This window comes from Elephas maximus, chromosome 2 (assembly GCF_024166365.1).
Source record: "Elephas maximus indicus isolate mEleMax1 chromosome 2, mEleMax1 primary haplotype, whole genome shotgun sequence".
Taxonomy (NCBI): domain Eukaryota; kingdom Metazoa; phylum Chordata; class Mammalia; order Proboscidea; family Elephantidae; genus Elephas; species Elephas maximus.
The window spans coordinates 200,521,704-200,543,455 of record NC_064820.1 but is presented as its reverse complement, the minus strand read 5'-3'; the positions used below and the strand labels follow the sequence as shown (position 1 = coordinate 200,543,455).

General features: G+C 38.9%; 1 pseudogene; it reads left to right on the top strand.

Moving 5' to 3' along the window:
- LOC126067423 (butyrophilin-like protein 8) overlaps window positions 1-9,999 on the top strand; it is a 58,132-nt pseudogene extending 48,133 nt beyond the window's left edge.
- The last annotated feature ends 11,753 nt before the right edge of the window (window positions 10,000-21,752 follow it).

Below are 21,752 nucleotides of genomic sequence, written 5' to 3'. Positions count from 1 at the left end.
AGCTAAAAGGGTGCCTGGGAACCACACTCTTCAGGTTTCTCCAGTCTCTGTCAGGCCAGTAAATCTGTTTTTTTTTTTTTTTTGAGTTACTATTTTGTTCTACATTTTTCTCCAATTCTGTCCAGGACCCCCTATCGTGATCCCTGTCAGAGCAGTCAGTGGTAGTAGCGGGGCACCATCTAGTTGTACTGGACTCAGTCAGTGGAGGCTGTGGTAGTTATGGTCCATTAGTCCTTTGTACTAATCTTTCCCCTGTATCTTTAGTTTTCTTCATTCTGCCTTGCTCCTGAAGGGGTGAGACCAGTGGAGTAACTTGGATGGTCGCTCACAGGCTTTTAAGACCCCAGATGCCAATCACCAAAGTAGAATGTAGAACATTTTCTTTATAAACTGTGTTATGCCAATTGAGCTAGACGTTCCCTAAGTCAATGTAACTCTTTTTGGATTTATCCTAGTTGGTGTTCGTTTAGCTTCCCGGATGAGTAAATTTGTGTCTTTTGAGACATTTGGGAAATTTTCAGCCATTATTTTTTCAAAAATTTTCTTTGTCCCTTTTTCTGTCTTCTTCTTCTGGGATCCCATAATGTGTATATATCCTACCTGATAGTTTCCCAGGTATCCCTTAAGCTTTGTTCATTTTTCTTCATTTTTTTTCTCTTTGCTTCTCAACCTACATAATCTCAAATGTCCTAGCTTCTATTTCTCTGATTCTTTCTTCTGCTGATTCAAACCTATTTTTGACCCCCTCCAGAGAGTTGTTCATTTTTATTATTGTATTTTCTTTTTCCATCAACTCTTTGAGCATACTTGCAACTGTTGCTTTAATTTTTTTTGTCTAATGATTCCACTGTCTGTTCTTCTCAGGATGGTTTCTATCCCCTTCTCTTGATCTTTTATTTGGGCCATCCTTTTCTGCCTTTTTATATGCCTTGTAATAGTCTGTTGTAATTGGGACATTTAACTATTTTACTGTGGTATCTCTGGAGATTAGTGCTTCCCCTATTCTAAGGTTTGCTTTCTTCCTCTTTTTTTTCTTTTGTTTGCTTTCTTCCTCTTTATTATTGTTATTATTACTACCATTTTAATTTATTGAAGGTTATGATTCTGTACTTCAACTCTAGACTCCCTGCTAGGTGTACCTGCTGTTGTCCTTTCCTTATTTGTCTCCCTGTCTATGGGTACCATCTGTCACTGCTTAACTCTATGTTCCCTGAGTGGAGCACTGGCAGTGCCTCTGCAGCTCTGTTGTAGGCTGAATGAGTAAATTTGTGTCTTTTGGCAGATTTGGGAAATTTTCAGCCATTATTTCTTCAAAAATGATCTCCGTCCCTTTCTCTCTCTTCTTCTTCTGGGACTCCATAATGCTTATATTATTCTATTTGATGGTATCCCACATAGCAAAATCAGTTAAACATATATGTGTGTGTGTGTGTGTGTATAGAGAGAATTATATCAAGGAAATGGCTCACGTGGTTGTAGAGGCTGGAAAATCCCAAGCCAGTGGGTCATGCTAGAGGCTTCTCTTTACTCACATAGCTGCAGGAGCCAGCGAGCCCAAGATTGGCAGGTGAGACTGCAGGCTTCTGGCTGACAGGCTGTGGAGGCTAACAAGCCCCAAGATTGGCAGGTAAGATGGCAGGCCACTGGCTCACAGGGTGCAGAGGTTCATGAATCCCCAAATCAGCAAGTAAGCTGCTAGTTCAAGTCCCAAGAACCAGAGGTCAGATAAGGAGCCAGCTGCAGGATCCAGAGTAAGCAAAAGCCAGCAAGCTTTGCCAGAAAGTTCCCATATATTGGATGCAGGCCACATCCCCAAGGAAACTCCCTTTAAACTGAGTGGCTGCTTATAGTAGACCTCATTGTGGAGGTGATCACATCATTACATAGCTGCCAAACTACATTATAACTGCCAAACCACTGAGAATCATGGCCCAGCCCGAATGACACACAACCTTAATCATCACAAGCACCAAACTCTATGGCCTGTAGCACCTGTGTGGTTGCCTCGTCATCAGATTTTGGGAATATTGACCATGTTCTCCATCACCAGACTTCCCCACCAAGGTGCTGTCTATGCCCTTCCAATGCCTGTCTCCACGTTTGGGTTTAGCAGTTGTCCCTACTTACCACAAATCACTCTCCTACCCCTCCAGTGAGCATTGGTCTTGCATCTCTGACTCCCCAGGTTTCCCTCTTCAGGAGCTGCAGCTGTTGCAGACTCCCCTTACATGGGGCATCAGCGGTACAGCACCAGCCTCAGATTCTCACCCCAAAAGTGGCAGCTGTTGTCAATTCACCACTTATCCTCACTGTTCAGAAACTCAGGCCCAGCTGTTCTCACTGTGTCACTCTTTCTGGGGACTCACAGGAAATCTGTGCTTGTCACAGTGCTCCTTCCCAAATCTGCCTGTTCAGTTGTGCTGACCTGTGCTGCATTCACCATTTCTCTCTGTCCCAGGCCTGAGTGCTCACAAAGTCTGCACCACGTTGTTCTGCCATTGTTGCTCTTTCCTGGGACACACCAGGACTCCAGACTTCAATGCACTTGCCACACCTGTCCCCTGAAGCTTCCAACTTGCTCTGCTTTTACTGTGTACCTATCCCAAGCATTTTTGCTCATAAAGTCCATTCTGTGCTGTTCCCCCCGTGTAACTCCCAGGACTCATGTGGACTCCAGCCTGTGCTGCTCTCACTGCGCCTCACTTTCCCTGGTCTGCCCCTAGAGGGGCATCCACTTCATCTCCCTTTCCCAGGGCTGGGCTGCTCATAAAGTCAGGTCTGCTCTGTTCCCCTCCCCCCGTTACTCTTTTCCAGGACTCATGGAGACTCCCACCTGCACTACACTTGCTGAGTGCCCTTTCCCAGGTCTGCCTGCTTGGAGGTTCTGGCCCGCTTTGTGGTCTCTGACCCTCTCCATTCTTGGCTTCATTGCTTACTTTGTCCACCTTGCCAAACCATTCCAGGGTTGATTACTCAATACCTTCAGACCACTCTGTGTCTTCCATGCTGCTCCAATCCTGGGCTCCCTGTCCAAGGGCACCAGCTGTAGCTGCCCTAAGATGTCTGTGCTCAGCTGGGGAGTGGGTGGGTTGAGGATGTGTGTCAAACTTCTACTCTCTTGTGATCTGTAGGCTATCTTTTTATTGATTCAGTGTTCATTTTGGCCCTCTAGCCCTTTAACTGATGTCCAGAATTCTGAGATTATCAATTTTATAAGTTTTTGCTTGTTTTCTTCCTGAATTGCTGTGGGGCGATGAGACTGTATAACTTCTTATACAGCCATCTTACTCTGCCATCTTTGCCTTCATTCTTGAAAGATTTTTAAAAAATAATTTATTTTTGTTGTTATTGTTCAGGATGTACACAGCAGAACATATACCATTCAACAATTTCTACATGTACAATTCAGTGACATTGATTATATTCTTCAAGTTGTGCAACCATTCTCACCTTCCTTTACAGAGTTGTTCCTCCCCCATTAACATAAACTCATTGCCCCCTAAGTTTCCTATCTAATCTTTTGAGTTCCTATGGTCAATTTGATCCCATATAGATAGTTCTTAAAAGAGCACAATGTTAAAGACAGATGTTCTTTACTAGTTAAGCTAAGCTGTTGTTCGGTTCTAAGAAGACTTCAGGAGGATAGTCTTGATTTAAGGTTTAAAGATTATTTCAGGGTAGAAGTTTTAGGGTTCATCCAGTCTGCCTGGTTTCAGAAAGTCTGGATTCCACGGAAATTTGAAATTTCGTTCTGCATTTTCTCCATTTTGGTCAGGAATCTTCAATCAAAACATTCAGTAATGGTAGCTGGGCACCATCCAGTTCTTCTGGTCTCATGAAAAAGAAGGCACTTGTTCATGAAGGTAATTAGCCCCACATTCCACTTCTTTCTCCTATTCCTGTCTTTCCTTCTTCCTCTGTTGCTCCAGAATAGAGACCAATTGTACCTTGGATGGCCACTTGCAAGCTTTTAAGATTGAAGGCACTACACAACAAACTGGGAGATAGAACAGAATCACTAAACACAATATTATGTCAATTAACTGCAATATGCCTTCAAACCATGACCTCAAGAAACCAAAACCCATGAGGTGTTTGGTTGGACATAAGCCGCCTCAGCAGCTGCTCTTTTGTTGTTGTTGTAAATACATCTATTATGCAACTTTTGCCAATTCAACTTTTTTACAACTTATTGACAGCAATTACATTAGTCGGTTGTGCAACCCTACCCTGAATCAATGGAATTTTCCATCACCATAAACCAAAACTCAGTGCTCCATAAGCAATAACTGCCCGTTTCTCCCTTCCTTCGGCCCCTGATAACCACTAATAAACTTTGATCTCTGTACATTTACCTGTTTTTGCCTTTTTATATAAGTGAGGTCATACAGTATTTGTCCTCTTATGATTGACTTATTTCACTCATCGTAGTGTCTTCAAGCTCCATCCATGTTGTAGCATGTATCAAAATTTTACTTCTCTTTCTGGCTGAGTAGTTATTTTTGCTGGTTATAAAATTCTAGGTTGACAGGTCTTTTCTTTCAGTACTTTAAATACTTCTTTTCATTGGTTCTTGCCTCTATTGTTTCTGTATATTTTAATGTAGGTCTCTTGATTATAATGTATCTTGCTTTCTTTGGTTACTTTTAAGATTTTCTTTTTTGATTCCAACACCTTGGCAATGATGAGCCTTAGTATGGATTTCTTTATAATTATGCTGCTTGGGTTTCCCTTGGATTATTGGATCTGTGGGTTGGTGTATATCCATGATTTTGGAAAAAATTTAAGCCAGTATCTCATCAAGTCTTTTTTTTTGGAAAATCTTCCCATTTGCCTTCCTGGGACTCCAAAGACACATGTATTACATTGTTTGATATTTTCCAACCAGCCTCTCTCGTTTGTCTTTCTGTGCTTCAGTTTTGGGATTTTCTATTGACTATATATGGAAACACTGGTGGCATAGTGGTTAAGTGCTGTGGCTGTTTACCAAAAGGTCGGCAGTTCAAATCCACCAGGCACTCTTGGAACCTCTGTGGGGGCAGTTATACCCTGTCCTAGTGGGTCGCTATGAGTCAGAATTGACTCCATAGCAACAGGTATGGTAGTCATATCTATCTATCTACCTACCTATCCACCTACCTGTCCACCTACCTGTCCACCTACCAGCTACCTACCAGCTACCTATCACCTACCTGTCTATCATCTACCTGTCTAGCATCTACCTGTCTACCTATCTTGTCTACCTACCTACTACCTATCTACCATCTATCTATCCATCCATCCATCCATCCATCCATCCATCCATCCATCCATCCATCCATCCATCCAATCTATCATCATCATCTATCTGTCTATCATCTATCTATGTATCTATATCTATCTATCTATCTGTCTATCTGTCTATCTATCTATCTATCTATCTATCTATCTATCTATCTATCTATCTATCTATCTATCTATCTATCTATCTATCTATATCTATCCTCTATCTATCCTCTATCTATCTATCATCTATCTATCTATCTAATCTATAGTTCCAGGGTCAGTAAACTCTGGTCCATGGGTCAAATCTGGTCCACTGTCTGTTTTTTTTTTCTGAGTTTTATTGGAAAAAAGCCACATTATTCATTTAGATATTGTCTAAGCCTGCTTTTGTGCTAAAACAGTAGAATTACACAGTTGCTGCAGAGATCATATGCCTTGCAAAGCCTAAAATATTTACTGTCTAACCCTTCACAGAATAAGTGTTTCTAACTCTGTTCTCGTTCACTGATCTCTTCTTCTGTCAATTACAGAATGCTCTTAATTCCATCCAATGATTTTCTTACTTAAGATGCATTTCCTTTTTTTCTTAGAATTTTCATTTCTCTCCTTCAGTTTTCCATCTGTTTACCCATTCTAATATTTTTACCACCTAAATTCTTTAACCTAATTAAAATAATTATTTTAGTTTTAGTGTCTTCTAATTTTAAACCTAGCCCATCTCTGCATTTGTCTGTACTGATGGTGCTTTCTCTTGGCAGGTTGCATTTTATGCCTTTTGGCATGTTTTAATTTCTAAGTGTAGGTTTGACATTGGAGACTGAAATAGATCACTTTTTGTTTCCTTTTTCCAGGCAGGAAATCCCCCCTTTTTTTTTCTGTCAGGCATTATGGGTACTTGGTATTTTTTATGTTTCTCAGCCTTATAACTTTTTAAAAATTCATTTTTGCATACTGATATATTTATTTTATATATTATTTTTTACATATTTTGTTTCCAGTAATTTTGCTAAAAACTCCTATTAACTCACATAGCTTATCTGTTCATTATTTTGGATTTTTCACACTCAAAATCCTATCATTCAAAAATACTTTTTTTTTTTATTTTCCAGTTCTTATTCATTTATTCCTTTTTCATGTCTTAATGTGCTAATTGCAACCTCCTATACAAAGTGGAACATAATGCTCATGGGCAACTTTCCCTTGTTCCTGACCTCAATGGGAGAGGTTTTCAATGTTGTTTTTTAACTGGGATGTTTGTCATAGGTTCTGTGTTGTTGCTGTTTTTGTTGTTAGTTGCTGTTCAATTGTCTCTGTCTCAATGACAACCTTATGTATAACAGAATAAGATGTAGCCAGGTCCTGCCCCATCTCCATGATCTTTGATATGTTTGAGCCCACTGTTGTGGCTGTTGTGTCAGCATAATGACCTTTTCTAGAGATTAGTCTTTCCTGATGAGGTGCCCCAAGTAAGCAAGATGAAGTCTCTCCATCCTTGCTTCTAAAGAGCTTTCCAGTTGTGTATCTTCTAATATTTGTTTGTTCTTCTGGCAGTCCATGGTATATTCAACATTCCTTGCCAATGCCACAATTCAAATGTGACAATTCTCCTTCTGTCTTCTCTTTTCACTGTCCAGCTTTTGCATGCATGTGAGGAGATTGAAAAGACCATGGCTTGAGTCTGGTGTACCTTAGTCATCAAAGCGATGTCTTTGCTTTTTAGAATTTTAAAGAGTTTTTTTTTTTTTGCATCAGATTTGCCAATTGCAAAACAATGTTTGATTTCTTGGCTGCTGCTCCCAAGAGCGTTGATCCAAGTAGAATGAAATCTTTGAGAACTTAAATATTTTCTCCATTTATCGTGATGTTTATTTGTCCAATTGTGAGGATTTCCATTTTCTTTACATTTAAGCAAAATTCATACTGAGGGCTGTGGTCTTTGACCATCAATAAGTGCTTGAAGTTGTCTTCATTTTCTACACGCAGGGTTATGTCAGGTTATATAGGTTTTTAATGACTCTTCCACCAAACTTGATGCCACATTTTTCTTCACATAACTTCTGAGATTATTTGTTCAGCACAGATTGAATAAGTAAAGTGAAAGGATACAAGGCTGCTGAACACATTTTCCAATTTTGAACCGTGCAGTATCCCCTGTTCTGTTTGAACTACTGCCTCTCGATCTGTGTAGAGTTTCTGCGTGAGTGCAATGAATTGTTCTGGAATTCCCAATCTTCACAATATTATCCATAATTTATGATCTACACAGTTGAATGCCTTCATGTAGTTGATAAAACACAAGTAAACATTTTCTGGTAGTTCTGCTTTCAATTAAGATCCATCTGACATTAGCAATGATATCTTTCATTCCACATCCTCTTCTGAATCTGGCTTAAACTTCTGGCAGTTCCCTGTCAACATATGGCTGCTGTCATTTTTGAATTATGTTCAGCAAAATTTTGCTAGCATGTGATATTAATGTTATCATTTGATAATTTTTATAATTCCCAAATTTTGTTCGGCCACTTTTCTTTGACATGGGCACAAATACTGATCTCTTTCCATTGGTTGGTCAGGAAGTTGTATTCCAAATTTATTGACATAGATGAGCGAATGCTTCCAGCATTGCATCTGTTTGTCGAAGCATTACAGTTAATATTCCATCAATTCCTGGAGCCATGTTTTACGCCAATGCCTTCAGTACAACTTAAAGGTTCTCTGTAGATGCCTTTTATTAGATTAAAGGAGGTTTCTTCTATTTCTATTTTGCTAAGAAAATTTTTTTTATGAATGTGTGCTGAATTTTATCAAATGCTCTTCAATAAAATGAAATAATTGTATGATTTTTCTCCTTTAATCTATTAAACTAGTGATTTACATTTCTTTTATTTATATATTATTTTTATATATTTTGTTTTTTTAATATTAAGCCACCCTTGCATTTATGTGATTAAACCCAACTTGGCCATTATATATTAATCTATCTTTCTATATACTTTATGTATTTATTCATATTAAATACATAGTAATTATGCTACTTTATATTATATTAAATAAATATTTATACAGATTGGGTTTTTAAAATATTTTCTTTATAATTTTTATAGTTATGTCCATGAATGAGAATGGCCCATAATTTTCCTTTTTACTCTTTTTCTGGAGAGATACTCTACTTCTATTATCTATATTTCTTCCTCTCCTGTTTACCCTGCCATCAGTGGTTATGTGATTTCTCATCCACCACACCCCAGATTACAGGTTACTAACTATAACAGCTTCTTAACAGTTCACATGTGATTTCACATTGCTTGTGCCACAGATCCAATTACCATCAAGTAGATTTTGACTCACAGTGGCCCCATGTGTTGGAGAGTAGAACCATTTGCACCACCCAGGAAACTTATGCATCAGAGCCAGGATGGTTTGTACTCAGCTACTAACCTATAGGTTGGTTATTTGAAGCCACTCAGCAGCACCATGGAAGCAAGGCCTGGCAATATACTTCCTTAAAGATTATAGCCAAGAAAATCCTGTGGAGCAGTTCTCCTCTATAATACCTAAGTTCACCATGAGTTGGAATCTACTCAATAGCAACAGGTTTTGTTTGTTTGTTTTTGGTGACACAGATAATTACTTCTTCACTCAAATACATTCTTCTTTTAGCTTTCACGTATGCTCACTGCTACATTTCCCTTTATATTGCTAGCACATCTTCTATGTCACCTTGGAAAACATCTTTCTTGTTTTATTAAGTCAGTGTTGGGATTCTTTAAGGCTCTGTTCTGGGCTCTCTTTTATTACTCTTTATACTGCTTTTTGGTCACCAAACCAAGTTCATATTCAACTTTCATAACACCTATGTTGTTGTCATTGTTAGGTGCCGTTGTCAGTTCTGACTCATAGCAACTCTATGTACAATAGAATGAAACACTGCCTGGTCCTGCCCCATCCTCACAATTGTTGTTATGCCTGAGCCCATTGTTGCAGCCGCTGTGTCGATTGATCTTGTTGAGGGTCTTTCTCTTTTTCTCTGGTTTCTACTTTACCAAGCATGATATCCTTCTCCAGGGACTGATCCCTCTTGATATCATGTCCAAAGTATGTGAGATGTAGTCTCACCATCCTTGCTTCCAAGGAGCATTCTGGATGCACTTCTTTCAAGACAGGGTTGTTCATTCTTTTGGTAGTCCATGGTATATTCAGTATTCTTTGCCAACACCACAATTCAAAGGTGTCAATTCTTCTTTGGTCTTCTTTATTTATTGCCCAGATTTCGCATGCATATGAGGTGATTGGAAACACCATGGCTTGGATCAGGAGCACCTTAGTCTTCAAGGAGATATCTTTGATTTTCAGCACTTTAAAGAGGTCTTTTGCAGTAGATTTGCTCAATGCAATATATCGCTTGATTTCTCGACCGCTGCTTCCATGGGCGTTGATTGTGGATCAGACCCTGTAGAATCTGCTTTTCCATGAGTACCTGCCCTACACTAGTAAGGATCTTCCTGGTCTTGAGGGAGGGACCATCTCCTTCTTCAATATAAATAATCAGTCCCTTGTTTATACCCTAACGCATCAGTTTCAAGGTTTACTGAGGCCCTACATTGAACCTTGTATTTTGTGGAAAATCCCATAGTCATCTGCTGTGTGTACCAGTGATCAGAGCGAGAAGCCCTTTCTCAAAGGGTCCTCGCATCCCCAGACACAGACAGCCGAGACCCCCCCCTCCACAGGTGACCACATCCTTCCTCTCCAGGAGTGATGTCCCAAAGGAATCATGATTCACACTGTTCTTTAGGCTTCAAAGTTCTCTATCCTAGTTCCAGAGCCCTGCAGTACCAGCAGTGATGGCATTCAGATTAAGGGAAAATCATGCTGCCCTGAGTTTGGGAAGGAAGAAAGCTTGGAAGTTGATTTAGTTTGCACCAACTCTATCCAAGTAAGTATCCTTGGATGAGTCGCGAGCTCTCAGGCTCCTAATGTTTTAAACAGGGACAGTGATTCCCAGCTTAGAGGTCATCATTGCTGAGTCAGTTTTGACTCATACCAATCCTAGTGAATATTAAAGAAACAGTGAGTGTGAATCATATTTGCGTCATAGCAATGCCACAGTGTTTGGTAACTATTCCTTTACATTAAACTTTTCTTTAACATAATCTCTGTTTATTTATTCCATCTTTATTCATTTTTCCTTATTCCAAATAACCCATGGAATGCTGATCGATCACCCACTCTGTTTCAGGCCCAAATAATTCAAGAGAAGGGTACACTCTCCAACTCATTCTATAAGGCCAGCATTACCCTGATGCCAAAACAAGACTAAGACATTACAAGAAAAGGAAACTGTAGACCCACATTCCTCATGAACATAGATGGAAATTTTTAAAATAAAATTTAAGCAAATTGAATGCAACAATATAATCAAAGGATCATGCATCAATGCTCAATGCAGTTTATCCCAGGAATGCAGGGTTGGTTTAATATTCAAATATCAACCAGTGTAATTCACCACACTAACAAACTAATACAGAAAATTTGTATAATCATTTCAATAGATCAAAAAAAAATTCGACATATCCAACATCCATTACTAGTAAAAAAAAAAAAAGTCAGCAAAGAAGATATACAGATGGCAAATAAGCACCCAAAAAGTTACTCAACAGCATCAGACATTAAGAAAATGCAAGTTAAAACCACAATGCGATGCCATTACCCACAAATTAAAACGGCTAAAAGTAAAGAGATTGATCATACAAATTTTGTCAAGGATGTGGAAGAACTGAAACCCTCATATGCTGTTGATGAGACTGTAAAATGGTAAAATGATTTTGGAGAATTGTTTGGAAGTTTCTGTAAAAGTTAAGCAGACACCTACCATATGATCTACCCATTATACTCTTAACTATTTGCCTAAGAGAAATGGAGATACATATCTATACAAAAACTTGTACCTGAATGTTCATAGCAGCTTTATTTGTAATAACTCAAACCTTAAAACAACCCAAATACCCATCAATAGATGAATGGTAAACAAATTGTGGTAGGTATGTACATTGGAATACTAAGCAATAAAAAAGGAATGAACTATTGATACACAACACGGATGAATCTCGAAATAATTATTCCAAGTCATAGAAGCCAGACCAGGAAAAAAAAAAAAGAATACATATTATGTGATTCCATTTATATAAAATGCAAACTAATCTTTAGAGACAGAAAGCAGATCAGTGGCTATTTGGAGGGGAGTAGAGTAGGAAAGATTATAAAGGGACACAAAGATACTATTGAAAGTGTGAATATATCCACTATCTTGTGGTGATGGTTTCATGGGTATATACATAAATCAAAACTCATCAAATACTTTAAGTATGTGCACTTTTTTGTTTGTCAGTTATGCCTCAATAAACCTATTTTTTTTTCTAATAAATAATTAAATATCAACAACAACCAATGGACCTGGTTAGTCATTATGCTACTATTTCCTAAACCTCATTCCTTGAGTGTCACTTTCATGTTTTCTGCCACAGTCCTGTGTCTGATACACTATTATTTACTTAAGGATTTTCTTGCAAGTCCAACTCTATGGGCATCTGCATACCTGAGTGTGGACACTGTCAAGAAGGAGAGACGGATGTGCCCCTTAATGTAGCATCTTCTGTGTGGGAGGAGGTGACCACACCCTCAGCTGTCCCTGTTCAAGCACTCCCAGCCTCAATCCCAGGGTGTTATGGGGCACCTGGGAGTGCAAGTCCACAAGGCCTTTTACAACCTCTCTCCCTTCCAATGCTGTAAGAGTGTGCCTAAAAACAGCTATGTTGTTGTTGTTAGGTTCCGTGGAATCAATTCTGGACTCATAGCAACCCCACGTGAGAGAGTAGGGTTTGCTAGACTATGATCTTTATGGGAGCAGATTGCCAGGTCTTTCTCCCGCACAGCTGCTGGATGGGTTTGAACCACCAACCTTTCAGTTAGCATCCAAGCACTTAATCATTGTATGACTAGGGCTTCTAAAAACAGCTATAGATGGAATATTACTTAGCAATAAAAAGGAACAAACAATGCAATAATTTGGAAGGATCTTTACAGCATTGTATTGAGTAAAAAAAAGCCAATTTCAAAGGTTATGTACTGTGTGATTCCATTTACATAACATTCTCAAAATGACAATATTATGCAGATGAGGAATGGTTAAAAGTGATGCCAGGGGTTAGGGCAGGGGAAGGAGGGCATTGACTATAAAACGGCAGCATTCAGGAGTTCTCTTTTGTTGATGAAACAGTATCTTTATTATGGTGGTGGCTATATAAGTCCGGGAATCTAATAAAATTGTATAGAACTACATACATACATACAGATGCATGTAAAAACTGGTGAAATATGAACGAATTGGGCCTGTAGTCTTGTTAACAGTATTTTATCCATGACAGTTTTCTGCTTTTGATATTGTACTATCATAATGTAAGATGTTGCCATTGGAGCAAGCCGAGTGAGGGAGCACTGGACTGCACACTATTTTTGCAACTTCCCGTGAGTCTGTAACTATTTCAAAATAAAAAGCATCTTTGAAAAGCAGCTGTAAATCTACAACTATGTCAAAATAAAATGTTTAATTAAAAAAAGTGATTCAACTGGTCAGCAGTTTATTATACATGTGATTGAAATAAGGAAATGTTAAATGGAGTTTCAGATATTCAACTAGGGTGGTTGTTGTTAGGTGCCATCGAGTTGGTTCCGACTCATAGTCACCCTATGGAGGACAGAACGAAACACTGCCCGGATCTGCGCCATCCTTACAATCGTAGTTATACTTGAGCCCATTGCTAGAGTCACTGCATCAATCCACCTCATTGAGGGTCTTCCTCTTTTCCACTGACCTTGCATTTTACCAAGCATAATGTCCTTCTCCAGGGACTGATCCCTTCTGACACCATGTCCAAAGTATGGAAGATGCAGTCTCACCATCTTTGCTTCTGAGGATCATTCTGGTTGTACTTCTTCTGAAACAGGTTTGTTCGTTCTTTTGGCAGTCCATGGTATATACAATATTCTTCACCAACACCACAATTCAAAGATCTCAATTTTTCTTCGTTCTTCTTTATTCATTGTCCAGCTTTCACATGCATATGATGCGACTGAAAATACCATGGCTTGGGTCAGGCGCACCTTAGTCTTCAGGGTGACATCTTTGCTCTTCAACACTTTAAAGAGGTCCTTTGCAGCAGATTTACCCAGTGCAATGTATCTTTTGATTTCTTGACTGCTGCTTCCGTGGCTGTGGATTGTGGATCCAAGTAAAATAAAATCCTTGACAACTTCAATCTTTTCTCCATTTATCATGATGTTGCTTATTGGTCCAGTTGTGAAGATTTTTGTTTTCTTTATGTTGAGGTGCAATCCATACTGAATGCTGTGGTCTTCGATCTTCATCAGTAAGTGCTTCAAGTCCTCTTCATTTTCAGCAAGCAAGGTTGTGTCATCTGCATAACACAGGTTGCTAATGAGTCTTCCTCTAATGCTGATGCCTCATTCTTCTTCGTATAGTCCAGCTTCTCAGATTATTTGCTCAGCATACAGATTGAAGAGGTATGGTGAAAGGATACAACCCTGACACACACCTTTCCTGACTTTAAACCAATCAGTATTCCCTTTTTCTGTCTGAACAACTGCCTCTTGATATATGTACAGGTTCCTCACGAGCACAATTAAGTGTTCTGGAATGCCCATTCTTCACAGTGTTATCCATAATTTGTTACGATACACACAGTCGAATGCCTTTTCATAGTCAATAAAACACAGGTAAACATCCTTCTGAGAGTCTCTGCTTTCAGTCAGGATCCATCTGACATCAGCCATGATATCTCTTGTTCCACGTCCTCTTCTGAAACCAGCCTGAATTTCTGGTAGTTCCCTCTTGATATACTGCTGCAGCCATTTTTGAATGATATTCAGGAAAATTTTGCTTGTGTGTGATATTAATGATATTGTTCTATAATTTCCACATTCGGTTGGATCACCTTTCTTGGGAATAGGCATAAATATGAATCTCTTCCAGTCAGTTGGCCAGGAAGCTGTCTTCCATATTTCTTGCCATAGACAAGTGAGTACCTCCAGCACTGCAACCGTTTGTTGAAACATCTCAATTGATAGTCCATCAATTCCTGGAGCCTGTTTTTTTGCCAATGTCTTCAGTGCAGTTTGGACGTCTTCCTTCAGTACCATCGGTTCCTGATCATATGCTACCTATTGAAACGGTTGACATTCTTTTCAGGATAATGACTCTGTGTGTTCCTTCTATAGTCTTTTGATGCTTCCTGCATCGTTTAATATTTTCCCCATAGAATCCTTCACTATTGCAACTTGAGGCTTGAAATTTTTCTTCAGTTCTTTCAGCTTGAGAAACACCAAGCGTGTTCTTCTATCTTCAGCTCTTTGCACATGTAATTATAATACTTTACTTTGTCTTCTTGAGCTGCCCTTTGAAATCTTCTGTTCAGTTCTTTTACTTCACCATTTCTTCCTTTTGCTTTAGCTGATTGACGTTTGGGAGAAAGTTTCAGAGTCTCCTCTGGCATCCATTTTGGTCTTTTCTTTCTTGTCTTTTCAATGACCTCTTGCTTTTTTCATGTATGATATCCTTGATGTCATTCCACAACTCGTCTGGTCGTTGGTCATTAGTGTTCTGTGTGTCAAATCTATTCTTTTTTTTTATTTTTTTAAATAATTTTTACTGAGCTTTAAGTGAACAATTACAAATCAAGTCAGTCTGTCACATATAAGGTTATATACACCTTACTCCATACTCCCACTTACTCTCCCCCAATGAGTCAGCCCTTCCAGTCTCTCCTTTTGTGACAATTTTGCCAGTTTCTAACCCTCTCTACCCTCCTATCTCCCCTCCAGACAGGAGATGCCAACACAGTCTCAAGTCTCCACCTGATACAAGTAGCTCATTCTTCATCAGCATCTCTCTCCTACCCATTGTCCAGTCCCTTCCATGTCTGATGAGTTGTCTTCGGGAATGGTTCCTGTCCTGGGCCAACAGAAGGTTTGGGGACCATGACCGCCAGGATTCCTCTAGTCTCAGTCAGATCATTAAGTCTGGTCTTTTTATCAGAATTCCGGGTCTGCATCCCATTGATCTCCTGCTCCCTCAGGGGTTCTCCGTTGTGCTCCCTGTCAGGGCAGTCATCGGTTGTGGCTGGGCACCATCTAGTTCTTCTGGTCTCAGGATGATGTAAGTCTCTGGTTCATGTGGCCCTTTCTGTCTCTTGGGCTCATAGTTATTGTGTGACCTTGGTGTTCTTCATCCTCCTTTGATCCAGGTGGGTTGAGACCAATTGATGCATCTTAGATGGCCGCTTGTTAGCATTTAAGACCCCAGACGCCACACTTCAAAGTGGGATGCAGAATGTTTTCATAGTAGAATTATTTTGCCAATTGACTTAGAAGTCCCCTTAAGCCATAGTCCCCAAACCCTTGCCCTTGCTCCATTGACCTTCGAAGCATTCAGTTTATCTTGGAAACTTCTTTGCTTTTGGTCCAGTCCATTTGAGCTGACCTTCCATGTATTGAGTATTGTCCTTCCCTTCACCTAAAATTTCTTATCTGCTAACTAATCAGTAAATAACCCTCTCCCACCCTCCCTCCCCCCCTTGTAACCACAAAAGTATGTGTTCTTCTCAGTTTATACTATTTCTGAAGATCTTATAATAGTCTTATACAATATTTGTCCTTTTGCCTCTGACTAATTTCACTCAGCATAATGCCTTCCAGGTTCCTCCATGTTATGAGATGTTTCACAGATTCATCACTGTTCTTTATCGATGTGTAGTATTCCATTGTGTGAATATACCACAATTTATTTAACCATTCATCTGTCGATGGACACCTTGGTTGCTTCCAGCTTTTTGCTATTGTAAACAGAGCTGCAATAAACATGGGTGTGCATATATCTGTTCGTGTGAAGGCTCTTATTTCTCTAGGGTATATTCCGAGGAGTGGGATTTCTGGGTTGTATGGTAGTTCTATTTCTAACTGTTTAAGATAACGCCAGATAGATTTCCAAAGTGGTTGTACCATTTTACATTCCCACCAGCAGTGTATAAGAGTTCCAATCTCTCCACAACCTCTCCAACATTTACTATTTTGTGTTTTTTGGATTAATGCCAGCCTTGTTGGAGTGAGATGGAGTCTCATCGTAGTTTTAATTTGCATTTCTCTAATGGCTAATGATCGAGAGCATTTTCACATGTATCTGTTAGCAGCCTGAATATCTTCTTTAGTGAAGTGCGTGTTCATATCCTTTGCCCACTTCTTGATTGGGTTGTTTGTCTTTTTGTGGTTGAGTTTTGACAGAATCATATAGATTTTGGAGATCAGGCGCTGATCAGAGATGTCATAGCTGAAAATTCTTTCCCAATCTGTAGGTGGTCTTTTTACTCTTTTGGTGAAGTCTTTACATGAGCATAGGTGTTTAATTTTTAGGAGCTCCCAGTTATCTGGTTTCTCTTCGTCATTTTTGGTAATATTTTGTATTCTGTTCATGCCTTGTATTAGGGCTCCTAAGGTTGTCCCTATTTTTTCTTCCATGATCTTTATCGTTTTAGTCTTTATGTTTAGGTCTTTGATCCACTTGGAGTTAGTTTTTGTGCATGGTGTGAGGTATGGGTCCTGTTTCATTTTTTTTGCAAATGGATATCCAGTTATGCCAGCACCATTTGTTAAAAAGGCTATCTTTTCCCCAATTAACTGACACTGGGCCTTTGTCAAATACCAGTTGCTCATATGTGGATGGATTTATATCTGGGTTCTCAACTCTGTTCCATTGGTCTATGTATCTGTTGTACGAGTACCAGGCTGTTTTGACTACTGTGGCTGTATAATTCCTATTTTGGTGAGAGTTTTTATCATATATCGGTGTTGGACTTTGTCAAATGCCTTTTCTGCATAAATTGATAAGATCATGTGGTTTTTGTCTTTTGTTTTATTTATATGGTGGATTACATTAATGGTTTTTCTAGTATTAAACCAACCTTGCATACCTGGTATAAATCCCACTTGGTCGTGGTGGATTATTTGTTTGATATGTTGTTGAATTCTATTGGCTAGAATTTTGTTGAGGATTTTTGCATCTATGTTTATGAGGGATATAGGTCTGTAATTTTCTTTTTTTGTGGTATCTTTACCTGGTTTTGGTATCAGGGATACGGTGGCTGTATAGAATGAGTTAGGCAGTATTCCGTCATTTTCTATGCCTTGAAATACCTTTAGTAGTAGTGGTGTTAACTCTTCTCTGATAGTTCGGTAGAACTCTGCAGTAAAGCCATCTGGGCCAGGGCTTTTTTTTGTTGGGAGTTTTTTGATTACCATTTCAATCTCTTTTTTTGTTATGGGTCTATTTAGTTGTTCTACTTCTGATTGTGTTAGTTTAGGTAGGTAGTGTTTTTCTAGGAATTCATCCATTTTTTCTAGGTTTGCAAATTTGTTAGAGTACAATTTTTCATAATAATCTGATATGATTCTTTTAATTTCAGTTGGGTCTGTTGTGATGTGGCCCATCTTGTTTCTTATTTGGGTTATTTGTTTTCTTTCCTGTATTTCTTTAGTCAGTCTGGCCAATGGTTTATCAATTTTTTCAAAGAACCAGCTTTTGGCTTTGTTAATTCTTTCAATTGTTTTTCTGTTCTCTAATTCATTTAGTTCAGCTCTCATTTTTATTATTTGTTTTCTTCTGGTGCCTGATGGGTTCTTTTGTTGCTCACTTTCTATTTGTTCAAGTTGTAGGGACAGTTCTCTGATTTTGGCTCTTTCTTCTTTTTGTATGTGTGCATTTATCGATATAAATTGGCCTCTGAGCACTGCTTTTGCTGTGTCCCAGAGGTTTTGATAGGAAGTATTTTCATTCTCATTGCATTCTATGAATTTCTTTATTCCCTCCTTAATGTCTTCTATAACCCAGTCTTTTTTCAGCAGGGTATTGTTCATTTTCCAAGTATTTGATTTCTTTTCCCTAATTTTTCTGTTATTGATTTCCACTTTTATGGCCTTGTGGTCTGAGAAGATGTTTTGTAATATTTCGATGTTTTGGATTCTGCAAAGGTTTGTTTTATGGCCTAATATGTGGTCTATTCTAGGGAATGTTCCATAAAAAAAAAAAAAAAAAATTTATGTACTAGAAAAAGAAGTATACTTTGCAGCAGTTGGGTGGAGTGTTCTGTATAAGTCAATGAGGTCAAGTTCAAATCTATTCTTGAGATGGTCTCTAAATTCAGGTGGAATATACTTGAGGTTGTATTTTGGCTCTCGTGGACTTGCTCTGATTTTCTTCAGTTTCAGCTTGAACTGGCATATGAGCAACTGATGGTATGTTCCATGGTCAGCCCCTGGTCTTGTTCTGACTGATGATATTGAGCTTTTCCATCATCTGTTTCCACAGATGTAGTCGATTTGATTCATGTGTTTCATCTGGTAAGGTCCATGTGTATAGTCGCCGTTTATGTTGTTGAAAGAAGGTATTTGCAATGGTCTTGCAAAATTCTATCATTCGATCTCTGGCATAGTTTCTATCACCAGGGCCATATTTTCCAACTACTGAGCCTTCTCCTTTGTTTCCAACTCTCTGATTCCAATCACCTATAATTACCAATGCATGCTGATTGCATGTTCAATCAATTTCAGACTGCAGAAGTTGATAAAAATCTTTAATTTCTTCATCCTTGGCCTTAGTAGTTGGTGGGTAAATTTGAATAATAGTCGTATTAACTGGTCTTCCTTGTAGGTGAATGGATATTATCCTATCACTGACAGCGTTATACTTCAGGATAGATTTTGAAATGTTATTTTTGATGATGAATGCAACACCATTCTCCTTCAAGTTGTCATTCCCAGCATAGCAGACTATATGATCAAATAGTATTAGCCTGCATCAAGTAATAATGAAACAGAAGCTTTTGAAAATCCTTGTAGCTTCAAGTATCCAAAAAATTATCTTCAGTTAATTATAGGATGCCATCCAAAGTGAGGGTTAAAATCATGAGTGAGAAACCATTTTTGAGTTGGTGAAAAAAGTTAACATTAATGTAATATGATGGTTGGATTATAAACAATGAGCACCAATACAGTGTATATCCCCCCCTGAAAAAAATCCCAACCATCATATTGATTTTCATAATAAAACTGATGGCAAACAACAACAATAAAACAGCCATAGGTGGACTGCAGAGTCCAGCTTGGGTCACTTGGAGCCCAGGATGGTGTCAGAGCCAAACAACTGCAGACCAGGTGTTATCAAAGCCCTTGGGGACCTTGTCTTCTGGGGCAGGCTTCTGAGCCTTTCCACCTTATGACAACCATATGGGCAGCTGTTGTGGGGTCTGGATCAGGAGTTGGACCCACACACTGTGCCTGGGGAGGGTTCATGGACTGACAAGGAGAGGAAGCAGAGTGGTTTGTGAAGGATAGGCTGAGTTCAGATGGTCAGAGGGAGCGGAGGGTCTAGAAGCTCTTGGTGAGCTGTCAAGAGGTGATAGTTGGTTCCCCATGTGTTCTGCAGTGAGTAATAAATACAAACCCAGGAACTACAAGTACTCACTCATAAAGATATGGTGGTGGAAAGTTGGAGGGGGGTAGTTTATGAAAAAAATTACCAGTTCAGAGAATGCTCTGGAAGAGACTTTTATTCTTGGGAGAAAAGGAGAGCCAGGGAGGGCCTCTGGCAGCCAGAGAGGAGCCTGGCTACACATACACATTCACACTCAAAGAGGTATTTGTATACATATGTATGTATGTGTGTGTATGTATGCATGTTAGAAGGAGTGTGTGTGTGTGTGTATGTGTGTTAGAAGGAGAGAGAGAGAAAAAGAGAATGATTGATTTTGAGGTCCTCTATGGTTTTCATTTCTTTGTATGACCAAAAAGCCAGCCAAGTTGCTCACATATTAAACATGACTTCACATCTCAGGCAACCTCAGGACTAATAAGCTCCTTTGTATTTTAAAAAATTTATTCTTATCAAAGTAATTCAGGCTCATGTTTAAAAAATAAAGTGGGACCAAAAGCATGATAATAAAAAAGCAGCAGTCCCCTGATCACCTTTTCTTTTTGCATCCTTCAACTTCCAACCTTATTTTCCAGATGGAGAACTTTGTGGTTCCCAGTTTTGGTTTTTCTGGTAGTTATTTCCCTGATGTCTAATGTCTAATATAAATGTTTATATCACTACCACTTATCTATTGACTTTCTGCTCTGAGGGACCAGGATTAATTCACTTAGACTACCCCCTACCTCTTTACTCCCTCTTCCCAATAAGACCCTACTACTATTCCCATGGCCTCCCCTGATCATATCTGTATTTTTGAACAGTCATCTTTCAACAATGTATGTAAAAAAAAAAAAAAGAAAACGACATAAGAAATGGAAGGAATCTGAGAAATTATATTACTCAAGGACATTTTTGGAAATAAGATACTTGAAAATATTTTAAGCAAAATGAACCCAAGAAAAAATAAAGCAGATGAGACATGTAACACAAGAAACAGTGGTGAGCAAAAAACTGAAGAAAAACAAAAAACCCACCAACCAAAAGTAGTGATCATTGATATAACTGCCACTAATGCACCTGTGATGTGTACTGTAATTTCTAGGAAATAGGTCTTAAATCAAGGGGAGAAAAAAAAATGCATGCAAAGACATCTGAAACAAACCCTTCAGATGACTTCACCAAACATGGGAGTTTGGAGGATGAAGAGGAGAAAGGAAGAAAAGGGAACTAAAAGTATACTCAAGATCTTGTCTTATTCAGAAGTAACCAGTATTTCTAAATATGAGAGGAGAATACAAAGATTTAGGTATGTTTTACAAATTTTTAAGGATTATAGATTATAGAACTTTCAAACCACTACAGGGAAAGCAAAGAAAGAAAAACTGTATCACCCATTAAAAGACAGAAACTCTATCTTGTAACAAAAAATAAATGTTCCTCATAGTTAACCCTAATAGTCATGAAAGTATCAAACACTTATATACCGCTGATTATAAGCCAGATGGGAGCCCCGGTGGAACAGTAGTTAAAGGGTGTGGCTGCTATCCAGAAGGTTAGCAGTTCAAATCCACCAGCTGCTCCTTGGAAACCCTATGGGGCAGATCTACTCTGTCCTATAGGGTCGCTATGAGTTGGAATCAACTTGATGGCAACAGGTTATAGGCCAGATTAGGAGCCCTGGTGGTGCAGTGGTTAAGAGCAGCTAAGTGGAAGGTTAGCAGTTCTAACCCACCAGCTGTGGTCCAAGGGAGAAAGATGTGGCAGACTGTTCCCGTAAAGATTACAGTCTTGAAAACCCTATGAAGCCATTCTACTCTGTCCTACAGGGTCACTATGAGTCAGAATCAACTCGTGGACAGAGGGTTTTTTTTTGCCGCACACTGTTGTAGATACTTTACATACAGCAACTTAATTAGCAAAATAACTAAAACAAGATCACAGAGAAAGTTTG